Genomic DNA, 27,227 nt, shown 5'->3' with positions numbered 1-27,227 from the left:
CTTGGATAAGATGCACTCTTAAAAAAAAAGGGTTCTTCAAAGGTTCGTCGGTGAAAGTAATGGTTCTACATAGAACCATTAACACTCAAAGAACCCTTTGGATGCCTTACGGGTTCTTTGAAGTTCAGGAAAGGGTTCTTTGTATGTGCATTATTCAAATTATGCTAGTAACTGTGGTGGTCATCTATGTTTTGGTTTAGATTTTTTTTGTATTATTACTAAATATAATAATAATGTAAAAAATAAAATACAAATAATAATAATTTCGTTTTAACAACATTATTTTATTGTTGTTGCTATTGTTGTGTGCTATTGTATAATTACGAGCCTGTGTTTATTAATATCAATAATAACATCAATAATAATAATAATAATAATAATAATAATAATAATAATAATAATAATAATAATAATAACAATACTAATACTACTACTACTACTACTACTACTACTAATAATAATAATAATAATAATAATAATTATTACTATTATTATTATTATTATTATTATTAGTGTTGTAATTGTGTGGTTTATAATAGCTAAAACTATTGTGTCAAGAGTGTAATTTAAGATTATAATGTATAATTTAGATTTTTTCAGAAAACACTTTTTTTAGTGTCTTATGCAGCTTAAAAAAGAGCAGGGAAACTGAAACTGCAAGAGAATATTCCTCCCCATTGATTCATGACAGGTTAAGCATGCCACTGTGCTTAACGGAGTCAACTCTTGAATCAGTTTGCTGTATCTATTTGATACGGGTGTCAGTAGACCTGTTTTAGGGGACTCTACCTCCCCTTAAATGTTATTTAGCCCCGTTAATTTCTATTAAAGAGCACAATACTGAGTATTTCAGCATGAAAGCACATTTTTTATTTATTTATTTCATTTATTTAAAATAAATGAAATAAAAATAAATACTTTTTTAAATTTATTTAGTTAGTTACTTAGTTAGTTACTTAGTTAGTCTGCACTGGCCAATAAGCGTGCTGAGTACAAAACGATTAGCCAATCACAGAACAGAAGAAGTTGGTGGCGATAAAGGAGTGTTATGTTGTAACTTACCCAGTGTTCGTATCCTGTATAAAAAAAATAAATAAAATAAATAAATTGTTTTAGTTAAAAATCAATCAAACCTATACATTCAAATAAATAACTTAATAAAAGTGATGACATACAACTATTTTCTATATTCAATGACACCTTTAAACAATTATTACTTATTTCCTATTACATTTACACCGACAAATGCCCTAAAACAAACACTTTATAGCGTGTCCGTATCATGTATAAAATAAATAAAATAAAACAAAATAAAAATAAAATACGTAAATTAGTTTCAGTTAAAAATCCATCACGCTTATTTATTAAAATAAATAACGTTAAAAGTGTTTTCGTCACATTTTTGTCACATTATCACATTAAATTGAACATTTAATTAATTATTTTCCTTTTTAATTGTGTAGAAGTCGTTTTATTTATTTATTTATTTATTTATATATGAATAATTGGGTAATTGGCCGTGTAAATTGGGGAGTAAAAGGGAAAAATTAGAAATAAAATGAGAAATAATTAATTGTTTTAACTGTTTAATTTAATGTGTTTAATTGTAAAGAGAAAAGAGGTGAAAACAGTTGTATGTAATCACTTTTATTAAGTTATTCATTTTATTATATAGGTTCGATTAACTTTACGTGAAACAATTTTAAGTTAATGTTAAGTTTGTTTATTTTTATACAGAATAAGGACACTCTCAGAGTCTTTGTTTAAGGGAATTTTTCAGTGTAAATGTGGTGGTAAACGACCGCCCCCTCCTGGAGAAATTTATTAGTATTTTTAGTGTTGTTTTTACAGTTTATTATTTTTTCCTTAAAAGCGCTGGTAGTTTGCTGCTATTTCTTGTATAATTTAATTACACTGAATTTAGTAGAGCCTTACTGGTAGAGTGACACTTTTTCCCCGGGTCGCTGAGGCGGCAGGAGCGCGCTGTGTGGAGTTATAACCGGGTTTTCCCGCGGGGAGAGGTCGGGATGCGGCCTGTGTGTGTGAGCTGGGTGCTGCTGTGCGGCCAGTGTTTACTGCTGATCACCGCGCTGCTGCTGCAGAGCCTGGGGGGCACCCACTCCCACAACTCCACTTCCTCCTCCACCCAAACCCCAGGAGACCGAGCCTCTACTCCCTCTACCACCCCTTCTGCCACCCCCTCCACCACCTCTACTACCACCTCAACCACCACAACCACCGCAGCAACCACTCCCGCAGCTCCGGAGGGAACCCCCACGGAGGACCTTACCTCCCCCACAGAGCCCTCCAACCACACGGATCTGTTTGAGTACAGCCCCCCCCCTCTCCGGTGGTCCTCTGCAGATATCTGTGAGTACACCCCCCTAACCTGTAGCGTTATAGGGCCCTGTCTTACACCAACCCGAATATATCTACACTGACAAGGTGTGGTGGACTGGAAGTGAGGTATGTTTCTGGCAGGGTGAATTTCTGGTGTATTGCTATCTTGGCAACGGAAAACACAGGTGCTCCACTGACTGAATACAACCGAGACAGACGTCAACAGTTAGGCAGCAGTGCACAAACCCTCATAAAACCCTATTAAAATTTTTACATCAACAATAAACAGAATGTGGGTGCCGAGTGTTCCAGCGGTCTAAAGTGCTGCCACTATGAGCCGGAGGTCGCAGGTTCTAACCCCCGCTCATGCAGCTTTACCATCAAGCTGCCGGCGCTCAGAGGGAGCACAATTGGCCCTGCTCCCTCCGGGTGGGTAGATGGCGCTCTCCCCCACATCACCCCTAGGGTGATGTCTGCAGCACAGGGCATCTGTGAGCTGATGTATCAGAACTGAGTCGCTGTACTTTCCTCCGAGCGTTAGCGCTGTGATGCTGCTCGGCAATGATACATCAGCAGCAGTTCGAAAAGAAGCGGTGGCTGGCTTCACATGTATCGGAGGAAGCATGTCTTAGTCTTCGCCCTCCTGGTGTGTTGGGGCATTACTAGTGATAGGGGGAGTCCTAGTGAGTGGGTTGGGTAATTGGCTGTGTAAATTGGGGAGTAAAAGCGAAAAATTAGAAATAAAATTATAATAAAAAAAAAACAATAAACAGAATGAACAAGCAGGTCAGTTTCCTCTGCTGAGAAGCGCAGAAGTCAAGTCAAGTAGTTTTATTGTTAATACTGCATATGTACAGGACATACAGAGAATTGAAATTATGTTACTCTCCTTCCCAAAAATTACAGCAAGTACAGAAAATAAGATATATAATATAAAAGAATGAGAGACACCATATGTACAATACAACAAGGACACAAATAGACATACGGAGAGAGAGAAGACAATAGTGCAATAGTGATGTGGGGGGGTGAAAATAAGATATATAATGTAAAAGAATGGGAGACACTATATGTACAATACAACAAGGACCCAAATAGACATACGTGAGAAGCACTGCACCATTAAAATAGCGCACATGGCTCTTAAAGGGAATCGCAAGTGATTTATTTCACGTTAGGCCCAAAATACATCCATGATTAATTAAGAGAATTAGTACATGCCTTTTGCACGTTTCAAGCTGCGCAATGTGTACTTTTCCTGTCATTACGATAGCAAAGACACACTAAGACACCCTAAATCAAGCCTTTTACCAAGCCTAATGTTTTCTTGCCTTATATGTTAGTCCTTAATGTTATTTGTTGTCTTTATGTTTTATAAAAGTGCTATGTATGTATTATTATTATTATTATGATTATATCCTTTTTATACCTCAAAAAGTCGATTGTCGATATAAATGGGATAAATTTATTTAAAAAAAAAACACATATTGCCCACCTCTAATATTTGCTGTCCTTTCGTCTCCAGACCTGAGGAGTTCGTATACTGCGAAGAGCCTGAGCACCACAAAGGAAACGCAACAGCCCATAGTGAGATGGGACGTGGCTGCCTGAAGGTGAGTATACAGGAGGAATGCGCTAACTGAGGAATACTCTATACGTCATAAATAGCAGAGATGTCAGGTAATGAGGTACAAAATCTTCATTACTTACTTAAGTAGAAATGTTGGTTATCTATACTTACTTTAATGGAGTAATTGTTTATTTTTCAATTGTTTATTCTTACATTTTAAAAACAGCCTCGTTACTCCTATTTCATTTCAGCTCGTTTTCATTCTGGCTTCTCATCGTTCAATAAAACCCCTATTCAGATAAATCTCTCCTTCATCCAGAGTGAATCTGATTGTGATTGGATGTAGAGAAGTAAAAACATATACCATTCTGACTTCTTATTGGTTTATACTGTGATCCATCACACCTGCACACGTCATTTTAATATTTGAACATTATAGTCATTATGGCTTTTAGAAAATGTGTTTTGGGAGAGGGGGGGGGGGGGGGTGCACTATAGGACTCTGTGGGTGTGGCCTAAGCTTTTGTTCTTAATGACTTTATTTTTTCCCCTTACATAATATTTACTTTTATACTTTAAGTAGTTTTGTAACCAGTACTTTTACACTTTTTTCCATTTAAAGAGCGAAAAGTTTGAGTTGATACTTCAACTTCTACAGAAGCATTTTAAACACTAGTATCTATACTTCTACCTACAGCGTAACCTTTGTTGAATAGGGAATAGGGATGCACCCAAATTTACATTTCTGCTTATATGTCATTTTTGTCTGAATTACATTTGGTTGTTTAATATCTGGTTCCTAAATTTAAACATGTCTCTTCAGCTTCTGAGGAAAAGTAGCTACTGCTACGCTTTTACTTATTAAGATGTGTCAGGTCAGTGTAGGAAAGTCTCCATTTATCTTTTACTGGAAATGAACTTTCTCTTTATTCTATTTTTTTTCTTCTTTTCAGATTGGAAATCAGGGTCAGGTGTATAAGGATGTGAACCACACGCAGGTGTTGTGCACAGCTTTAGACGGCATTGAATGTGCTGGAGATCGAGAGTTTCTCCGCGGGAATGAACCATGCATCAAGTAAGCTAAATGGAGATCTTACAGTCTTTGGGTCTTTGGATCTTTTGGGCTTTAGGAAAGTAATTTACAGTATTTACTGTATTAGGTTTATATGGGTTGTGTACTTTAAAGGTAACTATACAGTATCTTAAATAGACTACACTGTAAACCCACTATTAGTTTGAAAAATTGTAAATATCTTTGGTTAAAACTCTGGCTGCAGCGTTCTGAATAGGGGTGGGTATCACTGCTGATTTCCCAGTTCTATTCGATTTTGATTCACTAGGTCCCGATTCGGTTCAAAATCAATTAGTTTAGGAAAACTTCATTTAAAATATTAAATATTAAAACATTTGTACAGAAACTCCCCTGCAGTGCCGACTTGTGGGCTCACTCGTGTTCCAGCTTAACTGATCACCCCAGCCAGAGGGTGGAGCTGGAAAAAAGAATGATTTCACAAGATGAAACACGGGACGTTAAAACTGTTTTGTATGTATTTAAACGGGGAAAATGGGCTAATTCTAAGGATCGATCTTGAGTTTATTTGAATCGATATGGGATCATTCAAATGAAGATCTATTTGAATAGAAAAATCATTTTTTTTAAAAACACCCCTAATTCTGAATGTGCTGTAGCTGTTTAATGGTCTTTAGTCCAATTAAAAGTCTATTTGAATCTACTTGAAATTAAAGTCAATGTATCTCAACATATCCAGGTTTACAGTGTAGGGGTGTATACCATAAACCCTGGGTATAGTACAATAACCTCTACATGAAATACTCATTCTCACTGGCCATTTTATTGGAAACACCTGCAGTGTACTGTGCACTTTGTAGGTTTACAATGACAGTCTATAACAGCCCATCTGTTATTGGAGAAGACTTTCAGACACCATTAATCAGTAAAAATTGATCACAATAGGAGCATCACTGTAGCATCGCAGCGGCATCCTCATGCGATGCTGCTTTCACTGTGTTTTACATCATTCTGTACCACTGGAGGGCAGTGTGGTACTGTAGTAGTTGAGCTGGTAAACATGGCAACCGCATCACAGATCAACCCAAATACAGATCAGCTAAAAACATCTAAATTAGGTAGACGAGAGAGAGAGAGAAAAAATTATTAGAAAGAGAAAGAAAGAAGGTAAAAAGATAGACAGAGACAGAGAGAAAGAAAGAAAAAGAGAGAGAGACAAAAAGAAAGAGGGAGAGAAAAAAAAGAAGACGAGAAAAAGAGAGCGAGAAAGAAAGGGAGCGAAAAAGAGAGAGAAAAAGAACGAGAAAGAGAGAAAGAAGGTGAGAAGTGACAGAGAGAAAGAAAGAAAAAGAGAGAGATAGAAAGGGAGCGAAAAAGAGAGAAAAGAATGAGAAAGAGAGAAAGAAGGTGAAATGATGGACAGAAAAAGAAAGAAAAAGAGAGAGCGAGACAGAAAAGAAAGAGAGAGAAAAAGGGAGACAAAAAGGGCCACAGAAAGAGAGGGAGAGAGAGAAAGAAAGAAAGAAAGAAAGAGGGAGAAAAAGAATAAGAAAGTAGTTACAGTACCAGTCAAAAGTCTGAATACCCCCTAAATTCAGTGTTTTTCCATTATTTTTAATTAAATATTGTCTGCATTGTAGATTACTAAACTACGAAACAGGGTTAACAGTATTAAAGCAGAAGATGTTTTATATTTTAGATGATCAGTTTTGCACGTCAGATTTTCTTAGTCAGCTTTATGAGGTAGAGTCACCTGGAATGTTCAGCTTTCAGTTAACATCTAAACTCATCAAGAGTTAATTACTCAAATTTCTTGTCTCTTAATGTTTAGTTTGAGAGCATCAGTTAAAGTAAAGTAGTGAAGAGGTAGAGTTACAGGTATACAGTGAATAGTGAATATTTGAGCTAGTAGCAAGGACCATTAAAACATTATTATGAAACTGGCTCTCATCAGGACCGCCGCAGGAAAGGAAGAGCCAGAGTTCCCTCTGTTGTACAGGATAAGTTTATCAGAGTTACCAGCCTCAGAAAACGCAAGCTAACAACTAAATAAAGTGAAAAAAATAAATGTTTCACAGAGTATTATTTTTTTTTTGGTTTGTTTAACACTTTCAAGTTACTACATGATTCCTTATGTGTTCCTTCATAGCCTGGATCACTTCACTATTCATCACTATTCACTATGTAGGAATTTGCTCCCAAGACTGTAAATACAGAAATTGCGATATTTAACTAGATATATTGTGCAGCTGTGATGCACAGTGATTGACGGATCATTATCTCCTTGTTTCTGATGTTTCTGCAGGTACACGGGTCACTACTTCATCACCACGCTGCTGTACTCCTTCTTCCTGGGCTGTTTCGGAGTGGACCGGTTCTGTCTGGGTCACACGGGCACGGCCGTGGGGAAGCTCCTCACTCTGGGTGGCCTGGGCATCTGGTGGTTCGTGGATCTCATCCTCCTCATCACCGGAGGACTGACGCCCAGCGACGGCAGCAACTGGTGCACCTTCTATTGAGACCTTCTAATGTCTGAGAGAGAGCATCACATGCTTCTGTTTCAGCGCTGAGTTAATGGGTGGAGCTGAGTATTCATTTAGCAATGTTTTGTATAAACGCTTTATTGTATAAGTGTTTCCTTTAGGGCCCGACTAATATGGAGCTGGTTTGTGGGTTTTGGTGAAACATGGTGAAATATAAGCTTGTTTGTGATTTTTTTTTCTTTAAGATTGAATCTGAAATGACCTTAAATAGATGCACCACTGGGGATCGCAATATAAGATTTATTATTTACTGATAGGACATGAAAATAAATAATTATTAAAATATAATTTAAATATGTTATAACACAAAGCAAAACTCTTCATAAAGAGGATAAATAAATGAATGAACACCAAGCAAAGAATTAGAGAATTATTTAATACTGGCTATTAGAAAACAAACCTGCAAGCATATCTGCAAATATAAATATGTGAAATATCTGAAATTATCTTAATTTATCACTAGCTGATTTTTATTGGTCATCAGAATTTTCGGGCCTAAAATAGATATAAAACTTAAATTACATAAAATGATTTTTAATTTTTGTGTCCCTAAAATTGTTTAAAAAAAATAATGTTATTGGTTTTTCTAGATTTTTAGTTCCTGGAAACATATAAAACTAACATTTATATGAGTTGATATTATTGCTTATCTAAAATTTTTTTAGGACCATGTAATAGATATGAAGTTAACATTAGTTAACATTAGTGAGTTTATATTATTGCTTGCCAATGCTTTAGGCCTTAAAAATATATATATAAATGAGAAATTGTAAAAAATTGTAAATGAGAATTCAGCAAATTTCAGGTACATAAAATATAGACATTTAACAGTAAATAAGTATAACTTCATATTAAAGTTAAGGTGCCTAAAACAGACTATTCTTTCTATTCTTAAAAAAACCCTAATAAATAAATAAATAAATGTATTTTATCTAATTGTATGGGTTCCTAAATGGATAGAAAACTAACATTTCATAATTTAATATTGTTTGATATTTAAATTATATAAATGAAATAAATTAAAATTAGTCAAAAAAATTATAAATTAAATCCCAAAGGATAAAAAATCTAAATTTAAAAATCGCTAAATAAGAAATAAGTCAGAAATTATATTGACCAATATTTCCCAAATCCATTTAGAGTCTTTATCCTTTATCCTTTATGTTCAAAACATATGTATCAAATTAAATCGGTCAGTATTATTGGTTATCTAAATGTTACTTCCCTAAAATAGATATAAATCTTAAATTATTATAATTATTATTAGTATCTAAAATGGAAAATATAAATGTATTATCTAAAATATTTTGAGATACCTAAATTTAATATTAATCTAAAATTATTATATTGGCCCATATTAACATTAGAATTTATTGATGCCTCATTATCATCATCATCATAACCCACTAAATGCTCATATCAGTTGGACTCCAGTTTCCTTTACTGTCACAAACGGAGTCTAAACAGAACCTGCTACTATAATTTATTTAACTGCTCTCTCTCTCTCTTTCACAGTGAACTATACTCTTTACACAGTTCTGTTCAGTGTTTGATGGTGTTCATTAAATGTTGGTTCTGTTGGGCTTTAATGTGACTATTTGTAAATCTGCTTAATGTTTAGTTAAGACCTTTTTGCATGTGCAGCATCCGTTTAAACAAACGTGTAAAATATTTTGGCTTTTTTTTAAGTTCGGTGTAAAGATGATTTTCCTGCTGTAAATAAAAGACATAATTCACTGTTTGTGTTCAGCGTGTTCACAAAACAACAAAATACAAACTAAAAAATTTAACAAACCCTTAAAATTTGTTTATGCACTTACTGGCCCAATCCCGTTTTACCACTAAGCTTTACTCCTCTCAAGTAAGGTTTCGAGTGTGCACGTCTGGGGGTCGAGTGTCTTGATTCTTGTTAGTCTTAGAGGACGTTTTAGGGCTAAATGACCCTTCAAACTGAGATTTCTCAGAGTAACACTCCAAACTGAGGGTTATGAGAATCACTAGCAACATGGCTCTGGCACAAGCCACAAAAGAAACACATAAATTAAAGTAAAATACTTAAAATACAAAAAAAATATATATACTATAACCCCTATATTACCATAGTTTAGTTTGTAATTTCAATGTTTTATGGCAATTGTCTTCCTAACAAGCATAAAAACTCTCCTGTTCCACCTTTGTATCAATCAAAAATTTGTATATATAAAAAAAATCTAAAAACAAAGAGGATACAATTGAAAAGGATTAAACTATCTACATTTTGAAATCAACAAATAAGATATAAAAAAATAATTATATTGACCAATATTTCAATTTCCATCTAAAGTCTTTGTGTCCCTCATAAATATGGGAAACTAAAATTATATCAGTCAATATTATTGATTATCTAAAGGTGTACATTCCTAACACTTTTAATTTATTAATATTACATTATGTCACTTAGAATAAGTATATAAAATGTATACATTTATGAATACATTTAGTGTCTAAAATATAATTCTAAAGTTATATTAGCCCATATTAATGTTAATCAGAATTTATAGGTCCCTCATTATTATCATCGTCACCCACATAGTGCTCAAATCAGTCAGGCCCTAGTTCTCTCTTGCGTTGAACACCTCGGTTGCGGAATATAATATAGGGATCGGCCTGAGCCATTTGTGCCTGCACCCCTGTTGCCAAATATAATATAGAGATCAGCCTGAGCCATTGTGCCAGCACCCCGGTTGCCAAATATAATATAGGAATCGGCCTGAGCCATTTGTGTCAGCACCCCGGTTGCCAAATATAATATAGTGATCGGCCTGAGCCATTTGTTCCAGCAATCTGGTTGCCAAATATAATATAGGGATTGGCCTGAACCATTTGTGCCAGCTCCCCGGTTGCCAAATATAATATAGAGATCAGCCTGAACCATTTGTGCCTGCACCCCTGTTGCCAAATATAATATAGAGATCAGCCTGAGCCATTTGTGCCAACACCCCGGTTGCCAAATATAATATAGGGATTGGCCTGAACCATTTGTGCCAGCACCCCGGTTGCCAAATATAATATAGGGATCAGCCTGAGCCATTTGTGCCAACACCCCAGTTGCCAAATATAATATAGGGACTGGCCTGAGCCATTTGTGCCAACACCCCGGTTGCCAAATATAATAAAGGGACCGGCCTGAGCCATTTGTTCCAGCACCCCGGTTGCCAAATATAATATAGTGATCGGCCTGAGCCATTTGTGCCAACACCCCGTTTGCCAAATATAATATTTTCGTAATATTACGACTTTATCGACGTAAACTGTTTTAATTTTTTTTTAAGGGTGGCCCTAATATGCTGTCGTAAATAACAGACAGAATTCCATTTTTTCATCACTGTAGATAATCAAATAGTTTAGGTCTGAAAGGGATAATAAGTCGTGGCCACGCGTTATTTGTTTAACATGATGTCACCTTAGGGGCTCCATATCCATATGGATCTAAATGTATAATAATTTATTGTTCTTGGTAACGTTTATCTTCATTCTGAATAGCACTGCGCTCCCACACTTCACAGCTCTCTCTTTGAAGATGAGTTTTTAAAAAAGCATTTAGAAAACTTTTCTCCATGATTATCTGGACATTTTGTCAATGAAGCTTCACTCTTTAATCCATTTTAATGCTTCACTCTTGTAACATCATTTCTCTTTTCTATTCAGAGGTCAGTATCTCTAGTCTCAGCTATGCAATCTATTCCACTCGCTCGCTTTCTCTCTTTTTTCTCTGCATATAATGTAATGTAATCTGTGTCCTCCCAGCAGGATGTTTGATAAAACGCCAAGATTAGAATTGGTTGCCAGAATGCTGACTGTACAGAAAATGCTGCCAAAAAACACTTGTGTTTTAGATCACACAGCGACAAAATGTTGTAAAAGGCTTTAACTGCTACAGCAGCTTAACATAAAGAGGGAACACCACCAAATTTCCAAATTTTAAACGTAAAACAAGTTCACATCTTAACCACCATAACCTCTTTAAAAATTAAATGAATTAATAAAAAAGAGTTTACTGCTAATGTTTGATTAAACCGTGTAACCACTGTGTAAAACCTTAACTTTCAATGTAAGCACAAGCAGTTAGAACTACATTTCCCTCAAAATACTACAACTTTATTTTCGTACTATTACAACTTTATTCTCGACGTAAACTGTTTTAATTTTTTTTTAAGGGTGGCCCTAAAACGCTCTCGTAAATAACTGACAGAACTCCATTTTTTCATCAATGTAGATAATCAAATAGTTTAGGTCTGGAAGGGTTAATAAGTCATGGCCATGCATTATAAAAAATATATAAAATATAAAAAATATAAAAAAAATACCAATATAAAAAAAGAGTTCATTTCATATAAGAATTTCTATTAGTCCATAAATCAAGACATTTTTGCTTGGTGTAAGTAACAGTTTGTGTGTTCAAATTATTTAGCAAACTAATGGAAAGACGTTTTCATTGGACAGTAAAGAGGCTGATTCCCATTTTATATTTGATAACCAGGGTGTTTGTGCAAGCAGCTTAAGATGCTTCCCATATTATACTCTGCAGCCGGGGTGCTGGATCATGCATTTCGGGCTGATTCTCGTTTTCTATTTGTCAACCAGGGTGTTGGTGCGAGTGGATTGGGATGCTTCCCATATTATACTTGGCAGCCGGGGGTTGCCATGAGTGGCTTGGGCTGATTCATATATTACACTCAGCAACCGGGGTGCTGGATTATGCAGTTCGGGATGCTTCCCTTATTGTAATTGGCAGCCGAGGGGTTGCCATGACTGCCTCCAGCCAATTCCCATATTATACTTGGCAACCGGGGTGCTGGCTCAGGAAGTTTGGGCTGATTCTCGTTTTCTACTTGACACCCGGGGTGTTGGCGCAAGCGGCTTGAGATGCTCCCTATATTATACTTGCACTGTAAAAAAATTTAACTCTCACCAACTTAAAAGTTTTAAGTGACCCGTTGCACCTATTTTTTTTAGTTGGTCTAATTTAAGTTCTACGAGATGCATATTTTAAGTTCTGCTGACAACCCTAGAATGTTGGCCCAATTAAAGAAAATAATTTGAATCAATGAAATACTATATGTAAACCAAACACATCTAGTGGGTCCAACTAAATATTTTGCATTGCGTCAGCTACATGTGTTTAGTTCAGCTAATTAATAATCATTATCAAAGTTGACCAAATTAACAATTTTATATTGTATCAAGTAAATATAAAATATACAGAAAATTAAAGAAACCCCGATTTTTTTTTAACAAATGCATTTTTATTTGCACATATTTCTTCCAAAAATATGAAATCAGATTTTAACACTTAACAGTTATAAAATAAATCTACTTTACTACTGAATAGTTTCTTTATAGCAGCATTATTTCAACTGTGTAGTATAGGTAGCAAAACTTTCCAAAAACAAAACAATGCTCTCACTTTAAATATACACATTTGTGACTTTACTTCTTAAAAATGTGAATAATTCAAGAAAAGCCTACATAGTGTCCCTTTCAGAGGGAAAAATCTGCCATCTCTGCCTATATTTTAAATGTGTACTCTTAAATGAGTAGCAAAACACGCAGAGGTGCACATGAACAACATAAAATAAAAGCACTGTGGCTGTGTCGCATCACCACTATTTAAAAAATATATATATATATGCCACACATGTAGGCATATACTGATTACATTTGCAATAACTTGTGCAGCCATCAGACATCTCAGCCTAGATTCAAAACAGGTACTCTTAAAGGGACACTATGTACAATTTTCTTTTTTAATTATTCTTTTTTTTTTTTCAGAGTCACTGTTCCACTCCATTAAGGTGTAATACGCAGGAAAAAAATCACTCTCATGCTGATCTGGGCTCCACTGTGTTGATACAAGGCTATGTGAGCATTGGTGGGGCTCTCACAACTTACATAGCCTTGTTTCAACACAGTGGAGCCCAGATCAGACATGAGAGGAATATTATTATGTGTATTACACCTCAATGGAGTGGAACAGTCATTTTGAAGTTGTAAATTTACTTCTTTAAAAAGTATGAATAATCAAGAAAACCCTACATAGTGTCCCTTTAAATGAGTAGCAAAACAAGCAGAGGTGCACATGAACAACATAAAATAAAAGCACTGCGGCTGTGTGTCGCATCACCACCATTAAAAAACAAAACAAGCAAACAAAAAAACACGTATGCATGTATTGATTAAATGTGCGATAACTTGTTCTTGAGAGACTGCACTCTGGCTGTGCACTCATTTCCAAGGTGGAGGAACACTTTTTGGACCACTTCAAAAGTGTATTTTAAGTCTTTTGTATATTATATGTTCAGTGCATACAAAAGACCAAAGAGAAGAATGAAGGCATTAGTGTAGTCAGGCAAGTTAGCCATTACTACCTCCTCTTCAAGGACGACTGCAACATTGACCACACTTGTATGTGATCGCGATGGCTCAGCACTCCCCTTCACCACTTCAAAAATTCCAATCTTCACACTCTTCGTGTGGTCCTCCAATGCCTCTGTATCCTATGAAACACAATAATATTGTAGTCAAACTTGTGTCTAAGAAATCTTGACTAACTGCAGATGTGTCGCTTAGTTAAACTGTGTGAAATACTCTGTGTGTGTGTGTGGAGGAGACTCGTTCTCAGCACAGACACAGAGCAGAGGAGAGACCAGAACAGCACAAATGACAATGTCGCTACTGTAATATACACAAGTAAACAAGACTTGCAACATTAAGGGCAGCAAAAACTATCATGGTCATGTTAATTTGTTGTTCAATACGTTGACAGTGCAATTATTGCAACAGACCTAAATACAGAGGAGTCTAGCTATATCCTAAATCGCATATATAGTTACAGATTTATTTATTTATTTATATAACATCTGTAACCTTTTTTATTTTAGTAGTAGCAAAGAAGAAAAATTACCAGTAAGGTTTTCGAAATGGAAGGCTCCTCCCTCATGTATAACGGAAGACCTCGGAGAACAGTACATCTTCTATGTGCTGTCAAGTTGGTGGTCTGTCTCAAAATAAAAAAAAAAGAAAACAGTGGAGAGGTGGTTAATACTGGCAGCTTAAGATGTTGACCTAAATTAATTGCATAAAATTCCCCAGATTATGCAATAATAAAAAAAAGAAAAAAAAAGAATCCATGCTTTAAATTTGCTAAGCTACCTGACAATCCAGATTCTCCAAAAGTGCTTCCATTTCTCGACCTTTTCCCTGATTTGCTTTGGCTCTGTACATTTTCAGCAAGCCTCTGGTGTGACTGTCCAAATTGTCTTGATGCTGTGCGGAGAACTTGCAGTAACGGCACTGCATTTCCACCTTGTGAACGAAAACACAATAATAACCATTTAAACAGCCATCAGTCAAATTTCGTCATATTTCACATAAAGACTGAAATAATGTACTAATTCTATTAACTCATTTTGCACATGTAATGCCAAGGGTAAACGTTAAGCTTTGCTATTTATCCTCTTAAGCTCCAAGCCTATTTTTACCATTTTCCGCCTGAAATTACATACTCACATTTGAAGGCTTATCACTCCAATATTAAATTATTTAGAGTCAATTCTATGAATTAATATTACTTAGAAGCCTTTAGACAATTCATTTAAGACACTTTAATTATTCAATTGAACATGTAATGGCCAAAATATGGTAAAAACCAGGAAAAAATTTTAGACGCTTTTCAGATTTTCTATTATTTTTTTATTTTCAGACACATAAAATAAACTATTTACATGGAACAAGGGTTTTGGCAGCTCTACATTTTGCTATAATGTGTTTACAATCATCATATAAAATTTTAAACTGCTACCTATTACTGGTTAGAAGTTATAGTGATTTGAACCAGTAATGGTCTTTTCTTTCTCCAAAGGACTGGAAACTTTATAAGAATAAAAACTACCACTTTTATAACTCATTTTGCAGTAAACTCTGGGTTTTTGTGTGGTCTACTCATATACAAACAGAAATCCGCAGTGTCTCTTTAGGAGCGGTTGTTCTGCTGAGTGGAAAGTCTATTAGACTCAGGATCTGTGGCCAAGCATCTCTCTTCCTTAGCCTTTCAGCTGGCCGAGCTCGCCACCTGATTGGCTGACAGACCTCATTTGCATACCGTCATGTCCAGTGGGCTCCGCCCTGTCTGGCTGTGGGCCAGAATCGGCGCAGCATCGAATAAAATGCTTTTAATTAGGAATTAAACTTTAGATTCTGTCTCACATTATTCCTCGCGCGGGGTGGATATAACTGTGGATTATAGGAGACTGGATTGATGGATTTTCTTGAGTCTGGACTCCTTTTGAAGGTAAGAGTGTGGGGGACGCGCTGGTGGGTGTTGGGGGGGGGGGGGGAGGAGTGACTTTAGGTAACTACAGAGCAAAACCGTACATCCTACAGTAAAACGGAGAACAGTTTCGGAATCCGGAGGGGCAGACGGTTCGAATGGTGTATAACATGTCCGCATTCGATCAAATATGGACGTACGATAAACGGAAATATGAAAATTATTATTTCATATTTTCATAACCAAGGCATATTTCTGAAAGGAGATACAGCTAAACAGGCTAAATAACTGAAAAGCAGAGATTCTAAGCTTTAAAATGGTATATTGGGTGTCTATATTGAACCTATAACTATTCATAAACATAGCCAGATATTAAATATCATATTTTTCTGGCCCGCCGGCGGGCCAGGGCGTGTTAAGAGGTTATCCCAGTATCTAATATTAATATGCACAAACTATATACGACAGACTTTATCTAGCCGTGAGAACATTAACGAGAAATAAAATTACACCTTGTATGTCTGTGTACGGAGCGCCACACTTTAATGGCATACATCTGAAAAATGCTTCCAACTATAACCCCAGTAGCAAGCTAACTAGCTATTTATTTATTTAGAAACGAACTGGGTTTTCGCAAACGTTAATTTAAACGCAGAACGATCCAGCTAAGCTAACCTACCATAAACTACAGTTTGCCCAGGTGGTGTTAGTTAAGTCAAATTCGTAACACACAGTTTACGCAAATCAATTTATTAAACCACGACATTAAACTCAGTCTAAAAAGTTAGGTTAAACAATCAGAGGGGGCTGACTAGCTTCCACTAGTCCGAAAAGTAGCGTTAGCAAACAAAGGGGCTGGCTAGCCAGCACTAGTCTGTAAAGTGCTAACCTAGCTTAGGTTAGTGAGTTAGCTAACCTAGCTAGCTGCTGCAAGGGTGGCTGACCTGCAAGCACTCGTCCAAAAAGTAGCTATCATAGGGGAACTGCTAGCTAGCACTACTGCAAAAAGTAACGAATGGTGCACTATTTCAAACAGTATCATGAGTGGCTGGCCAGTTAGCGCTACCTAGCTTGGAGTTGCGTTTGAAAATGTTTGAGTAAAACCTAATTTAAAGCTCGAACTCAACAAACAATACTAAGTTAATTGTGTTCGGCCAGTAAAACCAGAGACAGTCTATGAGTAAAACTCACCTGAACGTCTCTCAATGCACTCTGAAGTACTCCAAACAAGCCGTGGGTCTGGGTCTGGGTCTTCGTTTTCATTTTGGTCTAGAACGCGCCAGAAATACTTCCCTGTTGTGCGCATGTGCAGTAGTTTCACTGTCGTTCACTCAACTTATTTTTTTGCTTTGGACTTGACATGTTGACTGAGAACAGTAATGTTCATTCACTGAATTTAAAATTGTATGTTGAATGGTAAAAATTCTGCAGCTGATGGCACAGCCTATTTTTTTTATTTTGGGGTAACTATTTTTATATTTCATGTTGTGCCAACATTTATTTTTATTTTCACAGAACATAAGAGAACTAATTTTTTTTACAGTGTGGCAGCCGGGATGTTCCCATGATTGGCTTGAGCTGATTCCCATATTACAGTTTGCAACTGGTCAAAAGCTGGCACAAGCTGTTTGGGCTGATTCCCATATTATACTCAGCATCCGGGGTGCTGAATCAGGCGGTATAGGCTGATTCCCTTTTTATACTCGGCAGCCGAGGGGTTGCCATGACTGCCTCCAGCCAATTCCCATATTATACTCGGCAGCCGGGGTGTTGAGACATGCAGCTTGAGCTGATCGTTGCATTATACTCAGATGTGAGCTGAGCATCGGGATTCGGCATGTGGTATTTAGGCACGGAAATGGCCTGAGTGATTTTTGCTATCTGGGCTCCCATTAAACAGTATAAAACCTGTTACGCTCATTCAGCTGTGCGACACACCTGCACTTAAATGAAGTCAGGCACAGATTCCCTGCTTTTTCCCCCCAACATTCAGGCTAATAATCCATTAAAAGATTTCCTCTAGTGCTGTAAGTCATTTGAAAGGAACCTATGGGGGAAAAAAAACATTTTGTTCTGTTCTGTTCTAAAAAACAGCACTAAAGAAGCAGCTGGTCAGGCTGTTTCAGTCCAGCCTGGCGTGGAGAATCAAATTTATTGCGGCATGATTATAAACACCACCACAGAACCAACACTGCGATTGGAATTGAGCAGCAATGTACACTCCAAACAAGTTGCCAGTGTTTAAATGCCCTCACAATAGTTTTCATTATAATAATATAAGTGCTTAATATGGAGTGTGAAATCCATGTTTCCTAACTTCAAATATAAATTTCCTATTAATAAAAACAGCACCAAACATTCCCTGTTGTTAATTATTACAGTTTGAATATATAAAATAAATGATAAAAAGAGGAATTTCATAACTTTGTAGAAACTTATAAAAATGTAAAATTATATACATTTTTGATAATACACTTTTGTAACTAAACACAAACAATCAGCCAATAACACCCCAATTTCTATACTTCAGCTCAAAAACTATGTAAAAAAAAAAAAAGCAGCTTATTTTACAAACATATACTGCAGATTTTGTCCTGTAATCAATGCCCTATTCTCAGTACTCTGTTATTCAGCACACAGTACGTATAATCCGCAGGTATGCCACAGGTCACTCTTGTTCTCCGGGGATGATTGTGAGCGTGACGTCTTCGTTAGCCTGTCGCACCACAACGGACAGGGGTTCGCCGGACTGCACTGCATGGCTCACGTCCTCCGTGGTTTGGGCCAGCTGGCCGTTGATGGTGATGATCACGTCATGGTTCATCAGGCCAGCACTGAGGAACACACCAGAAACAGATCTTTACACACACGTCAGATTTTTTTGAGGACAAATCAAATATGTTCTTTACTACCATGATACGTTATTTGAAATGCCTTCATGAATAAAAAAATATAAGCCTAAATAGTTTACTTTTTTATAAAAAATGGAAAAATAAAGAAAAATAACGAATTCTCCCTGAAGATATGCATTGTTATTTTTTGGTATGGCTTAAATAATAGCAATAATTGTTTTTGGGGTGTAGGGAAAACCGTTTCTCCGTAAGGTGCTTATGAAGTCAGAAATGATCAAGATAAGTTCAAGGATTCAAGGATTCAAGGAGATTTTGTCATCATTCGCATCTTATGTGGTACATGAGGTGGAACGAAATTGTGATCTCACGATCCAGTTTACACCCAAGAGCTGTTATTAATAGATATATAGATAAAAGTACAATAAAGGAATACAATAAAAATAGAATATACAAAATAGTTAAAGATTCATTATAACTTGTCGTTTTAATACAGGAATGAAGCTAAAGGGTGGTATATGTGGCAACCAGGGTGTTGGCATAAGTAACTTGGGCAAATTCCGATATTATATTCGCTGTCTGGGCCGATCCCCTTATTATACTCGGAAACAGTGTTGGCATAATCAGCTTAGCCTCCATATTATATTTGGCAACCAGGGAGTTGGCACAAGCAGCTTGGGCCGATCCCTACATTATATTAAGCAACCGGGGTGTTGGCATAAGCGGCTCAGGTTGATCCCAATATTATACTCAGCAACTGGGGTGTTGGCACAAGTGGCTCAGTCCAATCGTCAGATTATACCCGACGATTGAGGTACAGGCACAAGCGGTTCGGGCCTATCCCCATATTATACTCGGCAACCGAGGTGTTGCTATAAGCAGCTTAGGCCAATCTCCATGATATACTAGGCAATCTGGGGTTGGCACAAGCAGCTTGGGCCAATCCCTATAACATATTTAGCAACCGGAGTGTTGGAATAAGCAGCTTGGGCCAATCCCCATATTATACTTGGCAACCGGGGTGTTGGCATAGACTGCTCGGGCTGATCCCCATATTTTATTTTATACCCAACCATCATCAGATTCCAAGCAGAACCTGGATTTGTCACTAAAGACGATAAGAAAACCTAAGAAAATAAAAATATACATATTAAATATACTAGCTACTCATTTTGTGGAAGAGGATTCCCATTAATAAAATGAGCAAATTACTTATAAGGATAAGTTTTGCTAAATTAGTAATAAACTAATTCCATGTTTTCCTGATGGGAGTTTCCTGAACGAGCTGTAATTATCAGTAATTCAACACAATTCAAGACAATAGCTCATTCCTATTTTCTTAGGATACTGACTCTACAAATTTCTTTTTAAGCAAGCTTATTACGAAAAGACCACAGTTGTAGAGGTCTATAACAAGACTATGTATGCACTGGAGCTTCTGTCCATGCAGAGGCCTCACACCGCTGGCAGCGTTCCTGTTGGCCCTCTGAGATGTTTCTGAGCTGATGTTTCTTGGCTAGAAAAAAAGACCAGAGAAGTCCAGTGTAGATTTCCATCTCCGGCCTTCAGGACATGAGCGGTACTCTGATTTATTGTCCCCAGGGGAATCGGCATGCCTTCCTATTTACTGTTGCCAAGATATTTGGCAACCCAATCAGACAATAGAGACAATGCTCACTGTGGAGCGTTTTTGATTGTGGAAGTTTGGGTTGTGCCTCAGTCACGGTCTGGATCTCTTGCCAACAACTCTATGAATCTGGTCCAAGTGTGCCATTTCCAGTCACGTCACAAAATCCTCCAAGCCTTGATCAACCGTACGTATCCTCCAGTTCCTACACGTTGCCAAACTGGCCCATGGCGCGTGACTCGTTATTGCGGTGGAAAGGAGGCCTGCTGAGGAATGTTCTTCAGCGGAGAGCGGCGTGGTAGAAAAGCCCCCTGGCTCACATTTGGACATAAATCGTGTAATGAGGTTGGGTGTGATGGAGTGTGCCCCCTGGCTGTGGGGGAATGGGAATCGGAGAGCAGGGGGGTGGGGTTGGAGGTGGAGATGGAGGTCCGGGCCTGTTTTCCTACCTGGAGGCTGCCGTTCCCGGGATCACCTCGTAGACGTACACTCCTGAACTCACATCTGGGAAATCACTCTCCCGCTCCCTCAGCTCCCGGACCAGGCTGTGAAAACGAGAGCGAAGGAGAGAAATATGATACAAAAACTAACAGAATTAGCCATCCAAACACGCCACCTCAAATCAGAACAAATGATAGCGGCACGGGGGGGCAGTAAAGCCAGTCAGCATCATCTCATTTGCATTGTGCTAACGGGCATTGTGCAAACAAGAACACGCTAACTGGCTTTAATGCTAAGTAGCTTCCTTTCAACATTAGCCATGCTGTTAGGCTTTTCTGTATGAGGTATTCCTTAGGAGAATAAAAAAAGATGGTTGGAGATTAAAAAAAAATAATAATAAAAATAAAAAAGCATAAAGCCTGCTTGTTTTCCTTGGTTGTGGAGAAGCTGTAATAACCATGGGCTGATGAATGACAGAGACAAATGGCTGATCAGGACTGTTATATGAGAAGACGCTTGATGAACCTCAGGGTTAAATTCAAATTTATCTCAGGGCAGGTCCAAACAGCATTTACCTTAAGGTTCATAAACTCAGGTTGGTGTATTTTAGCGTGTTTTAAAACTTACACTAAACACATGTTTTTTTATTTTGTATTTAACCTTTATTTAACCAGAACGTCCCTTGAAATTAAAACCTATTTTTCGTGGGAGACCCGGCCAAGACGACACAAAAGTACCAATTAGAGAAAATTACAACAAAGTATTTATATAAAAACAATTACTTACTTATAACAATAAACCAGGGTGGTCATCGCTTAACGTTAACGCATGCAATTAATTTGGAATCAGTAAAGCGGTATAATTTTTTAACGCAAATAATTCTTTATAGTAGAGTTGATACAGTACCCATACATTAATTTTCATACAGTTTCTACACCTGTAATTGAGTTAGATGATGATACAGTAACCATACATTAATTTTCATACAGTTTCTACACCTGTAATTGAGTAAAATAGTGATACAGGACCCATACTTTCATTATTTTAGAGTTCTACTTTTTTAATAGAGTTAGATTATGTTACAGTCCACATACATTCATTATTATAAAGTTAATACTCTTTTTATTGAGTAATTAATGTAACTATAGTAGAATTTCTGTTATTTTCATTGAGTTAAATTTTGATACAGTACCCATACATTAATTTTCATAGAGTTTCTACTACTGTAATTGAGTTAGATTATGATACAGTACCAATACTTTCATTATTTTAGTTTCTGCTTTAAATTGAGTTAGATTGTGTTGCAGTACACATACTTTCCTTATTTTAGGGTTTCTGCTTTTTAATTGAGTTAGATTAGGATACAGTACCCATACATCCATTATTTTAGAGTTTCTACTTTTTTGATTGAGTTAGATTATGATGCAGTACTCAAGCTTTCTTTAGTAGAGTTTCAGCTGGGAGAAGGTTTCAACAGTGCTACTCGTGCTTTATGTCTAAATCCACAGTTATGCCTGATATTATGTCTGGAATCTGTTCTTTTCAGTCACGTCCAAGAGCAAAAAACAATCTGAGACCAATATCAAGGCAACAAACGTGAAACAAAAAGCACGGCTTGCTATCGAATGCCGGGCTGAAGGCTATTGTGGAAGCCAAGAATTTCTTCTCCAGCCTCCCTCAGCCGGTGAAGCAGAGCGGAGAATAAATCCGTATACACAGGTTCAGAAGCGAAAAAGCAACATGTGCTCACAAGCCACGTGTCTGAGCGTAACGGCGGCCCCTGGGCACCCGGGCCCCGGCTCGCCTGCTGTATGCGAGATAGCCTGTCAGAGGTGTTTTCGCTGCCTTAAATTGATGTGGGCCGATTATATTGCAGCAGCTGACGACGGCTTCGTCTCCGTGGGCGGCGGGCGCCCGTCTCCCCGGGGCCGACTGTAGCAGGTAAACTGTATAGAGAGCGTCTGATGGAGCCTCATAAGAGGAAGAAATGAGAAATTGGAGCACAGCTATTCGAATTCTGCTTCCAAGAGGTTCTGAAAACGGCCCGCTGAGCCTCTACAGCACCATACACTACAGGCTGGAGGCTTTTTTAAAAATACTTCATAAAAATGTACTTTATATTTTGTAAGGAAATCTAATCAGGGTTAGAAATTCTATGAAATCTTAAACCAAAGCCTTAAACTGAACACTATATTTTATTTCTAATGTCTGTATGACGGCTAACACCAATGTACTGCTGATTAGCTGTGGCACTTAATGCCTCTACATCACACACTATATTCTTTTCTTTTTGAGTTAGTATTTTTGAGTGTATATACCTTCACTATAGTACTATACTAGTTACTGGTCTTTTACTTCAGTTAGATTGTGATATAGTGCTCATACATTCAATACAGTACATGATTTGTGTTTTTATAATTGAGTTATATTGTAATACAGTACTCATACGTTTATTAAAGTACAGTTTCTGCTCTTTTAATTGAGTTATATTGTGATACAGTACCCATACGTTAACTATAGTACAGTTTCTGCTCGTTTGATTGAGTTATATTGTAATACAGTTGTAACCGTAATCCTAAAGAACTCAATAAGATTAATGCCACAAAAATATTAAGGGGGGATAACATAAGGGTCTGCTCAAATGTTACTGTGTTATATGAAGGGAAGAGGTAGCTAAGAAGTGTCCAACAGACTCACACTACAGCCTTGAATGTATATAATGCAACTTTTTTGTTTAGTGAGGTATAATAGCCAAAATTAGTAATAACAACAAGCAAGAAAATAAAATAGTTAGCCCCAAAAAAACAAAACAAAAAAACAAACAAAAAAAACTGCAGAGATAAACAAACAATTAACCAAACAAATACCCCCCACCCCCCAACAACCGCATATACAAACAAACAAACAAACAAACAACAGAGCCCAAAGTCTTTTTTGTGCCTTTCTGTAAATCACTGTACAAAGTCTATAAGAGCATGTTCTTGGGTTTGAGGAAATCCTTTAGACAGAAGTACTTAGAAGCCCCCACCAGTTATGATGCAGACCAGATGGAGAATGAACCTGAGGGAGAGGTACGACTGGAGAACTTGAGTTGGAGATAAGCACAGCTAGGCCTTCAAACAATCCTCAGTCCGAGCCACTCAGTCCAAACAAATTAAGAACCTCCTTCTGCACAAGAAGGTAAAAATGAGTCCACAACCACCATGCTGCTAGCATTAGCATACTAGTATTAGCATGTTAGCATAATAAAGCTAACAGAAATCACATTCTAGACCAACATAGCATTAGCAAAGCTTAGCATAGCATAGAATTAGCATAGCATAGCATTAGCATAGCATTAGCATAGGATTAACATGGTAGAAACAGCTTAGAACCAACATAAAGCTTAAACATTCTAGCAACATTAGCATTAGTATAGCATAGCATAGCATAGAATATCATAAGCATAGTGAACCATAGTACTTACAATGAGCATGAAACAGTAGTTTCCCAAAAAGGAGGTTACCAAACAAAGAGTACATGTGCCTGTAGGACAACTCTCTGCTACCTCCTACCTGGCTTCCCTTTTTATACCAAAGAAGGAACAACCTCTAACAGCTCCCCTAATGGATAGGAGGAGGCATAACAAATACTTGTAACCAGGTTGGTTACACAGTACTCATACGTTAACTTTAGCACAGTTTCTACTCTTTTATTTGAGTTCAAATATAATATTAATGCCTCTACATCACACACTATATTCTTTTCTTTTTGAGTTAGTATTTTTGAGTGTATATACTTTCACTATAGTACTATACTAGTTACTGGTTTTTTACTTCAGTTAGATTGTGATATAGTGCTCATACATTCAATACAGTACATGATTTGTGTTTTTATAATTGAGTTAGATTGTAAAACAGCACTCATACGTTAACTTTAGCACAGTTTCTACTCTTTTAATTGAGTTAGATTGTAATACAGTACCCATACGTTTATTAAAGTACAGTTTCTCCTCTTTTAATTGAGTTATATTGTGATACAGTACTCAAAGGTTAACTATAGTACAGTTTCTGCTCTTTTAATTGAGTTATATTGTAATACAGTACCCATACATTTATTAAAGTACAGTTTCTGCTCTTTTAATTGAGTTATATTGTGATACAATACTCATACGTTAACTATAGTACAGTTTCTGTTATTTTATTTGAGTTAGAATATAATACAGATACAGTAGCCATACTGTTGCTATAGTACAGTTTCTGTTGTTTTAACTGAGTTAGATTGTATCACAATACCCATGCTTTTACTGTAGTACTATTTCTGCTCATTTAATCGAGTTAGAGTGTGATACAGTATGCATATGTTTACCACAGTACAGTTTCTGCTCTTTTAATTGAGTTAAAGTGTACGACATACCCAAACATTACCACATAAGTTAGACTGTAATACAACACCAAAAGACTCACTGTAGTACAGTTTCTATGTTTGTTTAATTGAATTATATGGCGATACAGTACCCATACTTTTACTATAGTACAGTTTCTGCTTTTTTGAGTTAGAATGTAACACATACCCATAACTATATAATTAAGATTTTCAATCTTTTAATTGAGTTAAATTGTAACACAGTACTGATACCTTTACTTCTGGACAGTTTCTGCTGTTTTAAATGTCTCCCTAAAATGAACCATTTCATACTTAACCCACTCTGAATGTCTTATATCTCACTGAGATTTGTATAAAGTGATTATGATGATGGTTTATTTAGTTTGGGAGGTCAGTGTGATTATAATATAAATATATTATATGAGCTGCTGTTTTCTGTACTGCTGGACTGTAATAGTTCAGGATATAGGTGAGTAAAGTGAGTATTGCCTTGATTTCTAGCTGCAGACAACATGACAGAGCTCATACCAGCAAGTTCTTCCATAAATGCAAATTTGCTGGTCTCGGGCTTGTTACCAGGGATGGGTTCTGGCAGAAATCCAGCTCGTCTCATCTGTCGCTGTCTATCCTCGCCACACTTCGTCTCTCCTCAGCGTTTGTTTTCCCCCAAATTTTTAAACACATGCTCTTTACTATTTTACTATTCCAGCAATCTGTCTGCTGTACGTCCCTCCGGACTGCAGCCGCTGATTTGTGGCCAAGAACACCGGCGCATGAAAAATCTGACTGTTCAACCTTTTGCAGATTATTTCTGAAAGTTGTGAGAATAGTTTATTATCACTTTGTTTAAAACACTAGTTTATTTTATTTGATAGATTTAATTCTAACGTGGAATCAACACATTAGCCAACAGATGCCGATTCAAACCAACCAACTTTACTGTGGGAGTGAGGAGGGTAGATAAAGCGCCATCTACCCAGCCAGAGAGAGCAAGGACAACTGTGCTCTCTCTCGGACTCCAGCTGCTGAGGGCTTGGATAATAGTTCACAATCCTCATCTTAAATCCTTAAGTCATAGTGTCAGCATTTTATTTTTTATTTTGTTTATTTTTGAAATATTAGTGATTCATTTAATTTTAGTATAAATTACTTTTACTATAGTAGAGTTTCTGTTCTTTTAATTGAGTTGGACTGTGGAACATTATTGATATGTTCACTATTGTAGAGTTTTTCCTTTTTAACTGAGCTGGATGGTGATACATTACTGATATTTTCACGAGTGTACAATTTCTGTTTTTTTTTATTGAGTTAAACTGCCGTGATTCATTACTGATATGTTCAATATTGTAAAGATTCTGCTTTTTTAACTGAGCTGGATGGTGATACATTACTGATACATTCACTATTGTATAGTTTCTGCCTTTTTTATTGAGTTGGATGGTGGTACATTACGGATGTGTTCACTATTGCACAGTTTCTGTTATTTTGATTGAGTTGGACTGTGATATATAACTGAAATGTTCACTACTGTACAGCTTTTGCTCTTTTAATTGAGTTGGACTGTGATACACTACTGATATGTTCACTATTGTACAGTTTTTGTCTCTTTTAATTGAGTTAGATTAATTGAGATGGCTTGCAATATAGGGCCCATAAATGTTTACCTTCTTACATTTTCAGCTCTTTTAATTTAGTTGTGACTGTGATATATTACTGATACTGATACTTTCAATGTAGTACAACACAGTACAGTTTTGTACTTTCCAAGACAGCACCAATATGTTCACTACGGTACAGTTTCTCATCTATGAATTGAGTTAGATTGTGATACATACTGTTGTAAAAAAGAAAATGAAAGGTGGGTTAACCCCCACCTCTCGTCCGGGGTACAACTCCCCTGCGTGTTCGTTTGATAGAGAGAGTCAGACAGGTGGAGTGAAGCTGAAAGCAAACCAAGTATTTATTACAAAGTACTGAATATTCAGGAGAACCCACACATGAAAGACCGTCTAACAGCCGTCCCAGTATAAGTTCTGACCCCCCTCTGATCTGACTCCATGTTTATACCCCAAATGACGTGAAACCTGTTGATGAGGCGTTGTTAAAATCATCTCATGTTAGCATGCACGTGTTAGTACTGAAGTTTCACGTGTC

The 27,227-nt window shown here is 36.8% G+C and overlaps 1 long non-coding RNA gene and 1 pseudogene across 2 annotated transcripts; one reads left to right on the top strand and one right to left on the bottom strand.

The window, feature by feature from the left end:
- Window positions 1-1,949: 1,949 nt before the first annotated feature.
- LOC125786745 (TM2 domain-containing protein 2-like) lies at window positions 1,950-7,924 on the top strand (annotated as a pseudogene).
- Window positions 7,925-17,924: 10,000 nt separating this feature from the next.
- On the bottom strand, window positions 17,925-24,308 carry LOC125786750 (uncharacterized). Of its 2 annotated transcripts, XR_007428802.1 has the most exons (4): window positions 24,175-24,308; window positions 23,737-23,876; window positions 20,717-20,812; window positions 17,925-18,625 (listed from the first exon to the last, which is right to left on the bottom strand). It is a non-coding gene; the product is annotated as an uncharacterized LOC125786750 (long non-coding RNA). The 2 variants fall into 2 exon arrangements; XR_007428803.1 differs by lacking the exon at window positions 23,737-23,876 and having other exon boundaries at window positions 24,175-24,291.
- Window positions 24,309-27,227: the final 2,919 nt, after the last annotated feature.

The sequence above is a fragment of the Astyanax mexicanus genome, chromosome 22 (assembly GCF_023375975.1).
Source record: "Astyanax mexicanus isolate ESR-SI-001 chromosome 22, AstMex3_surface, whole genome shotgun sequence".
Classification (NCBI taxonomy): Eukaryota; Metazoa; Chordata; class Actinopteri; order Characiformes; family Acestrorhamphidae; genus Astyanax; species Astyanax mexicanus.
The sequence above is the reverse complement of the archived record's forward strand: the minus strand, read 5'-3'. Positions and strand labels throughout refer to the sequence as shown.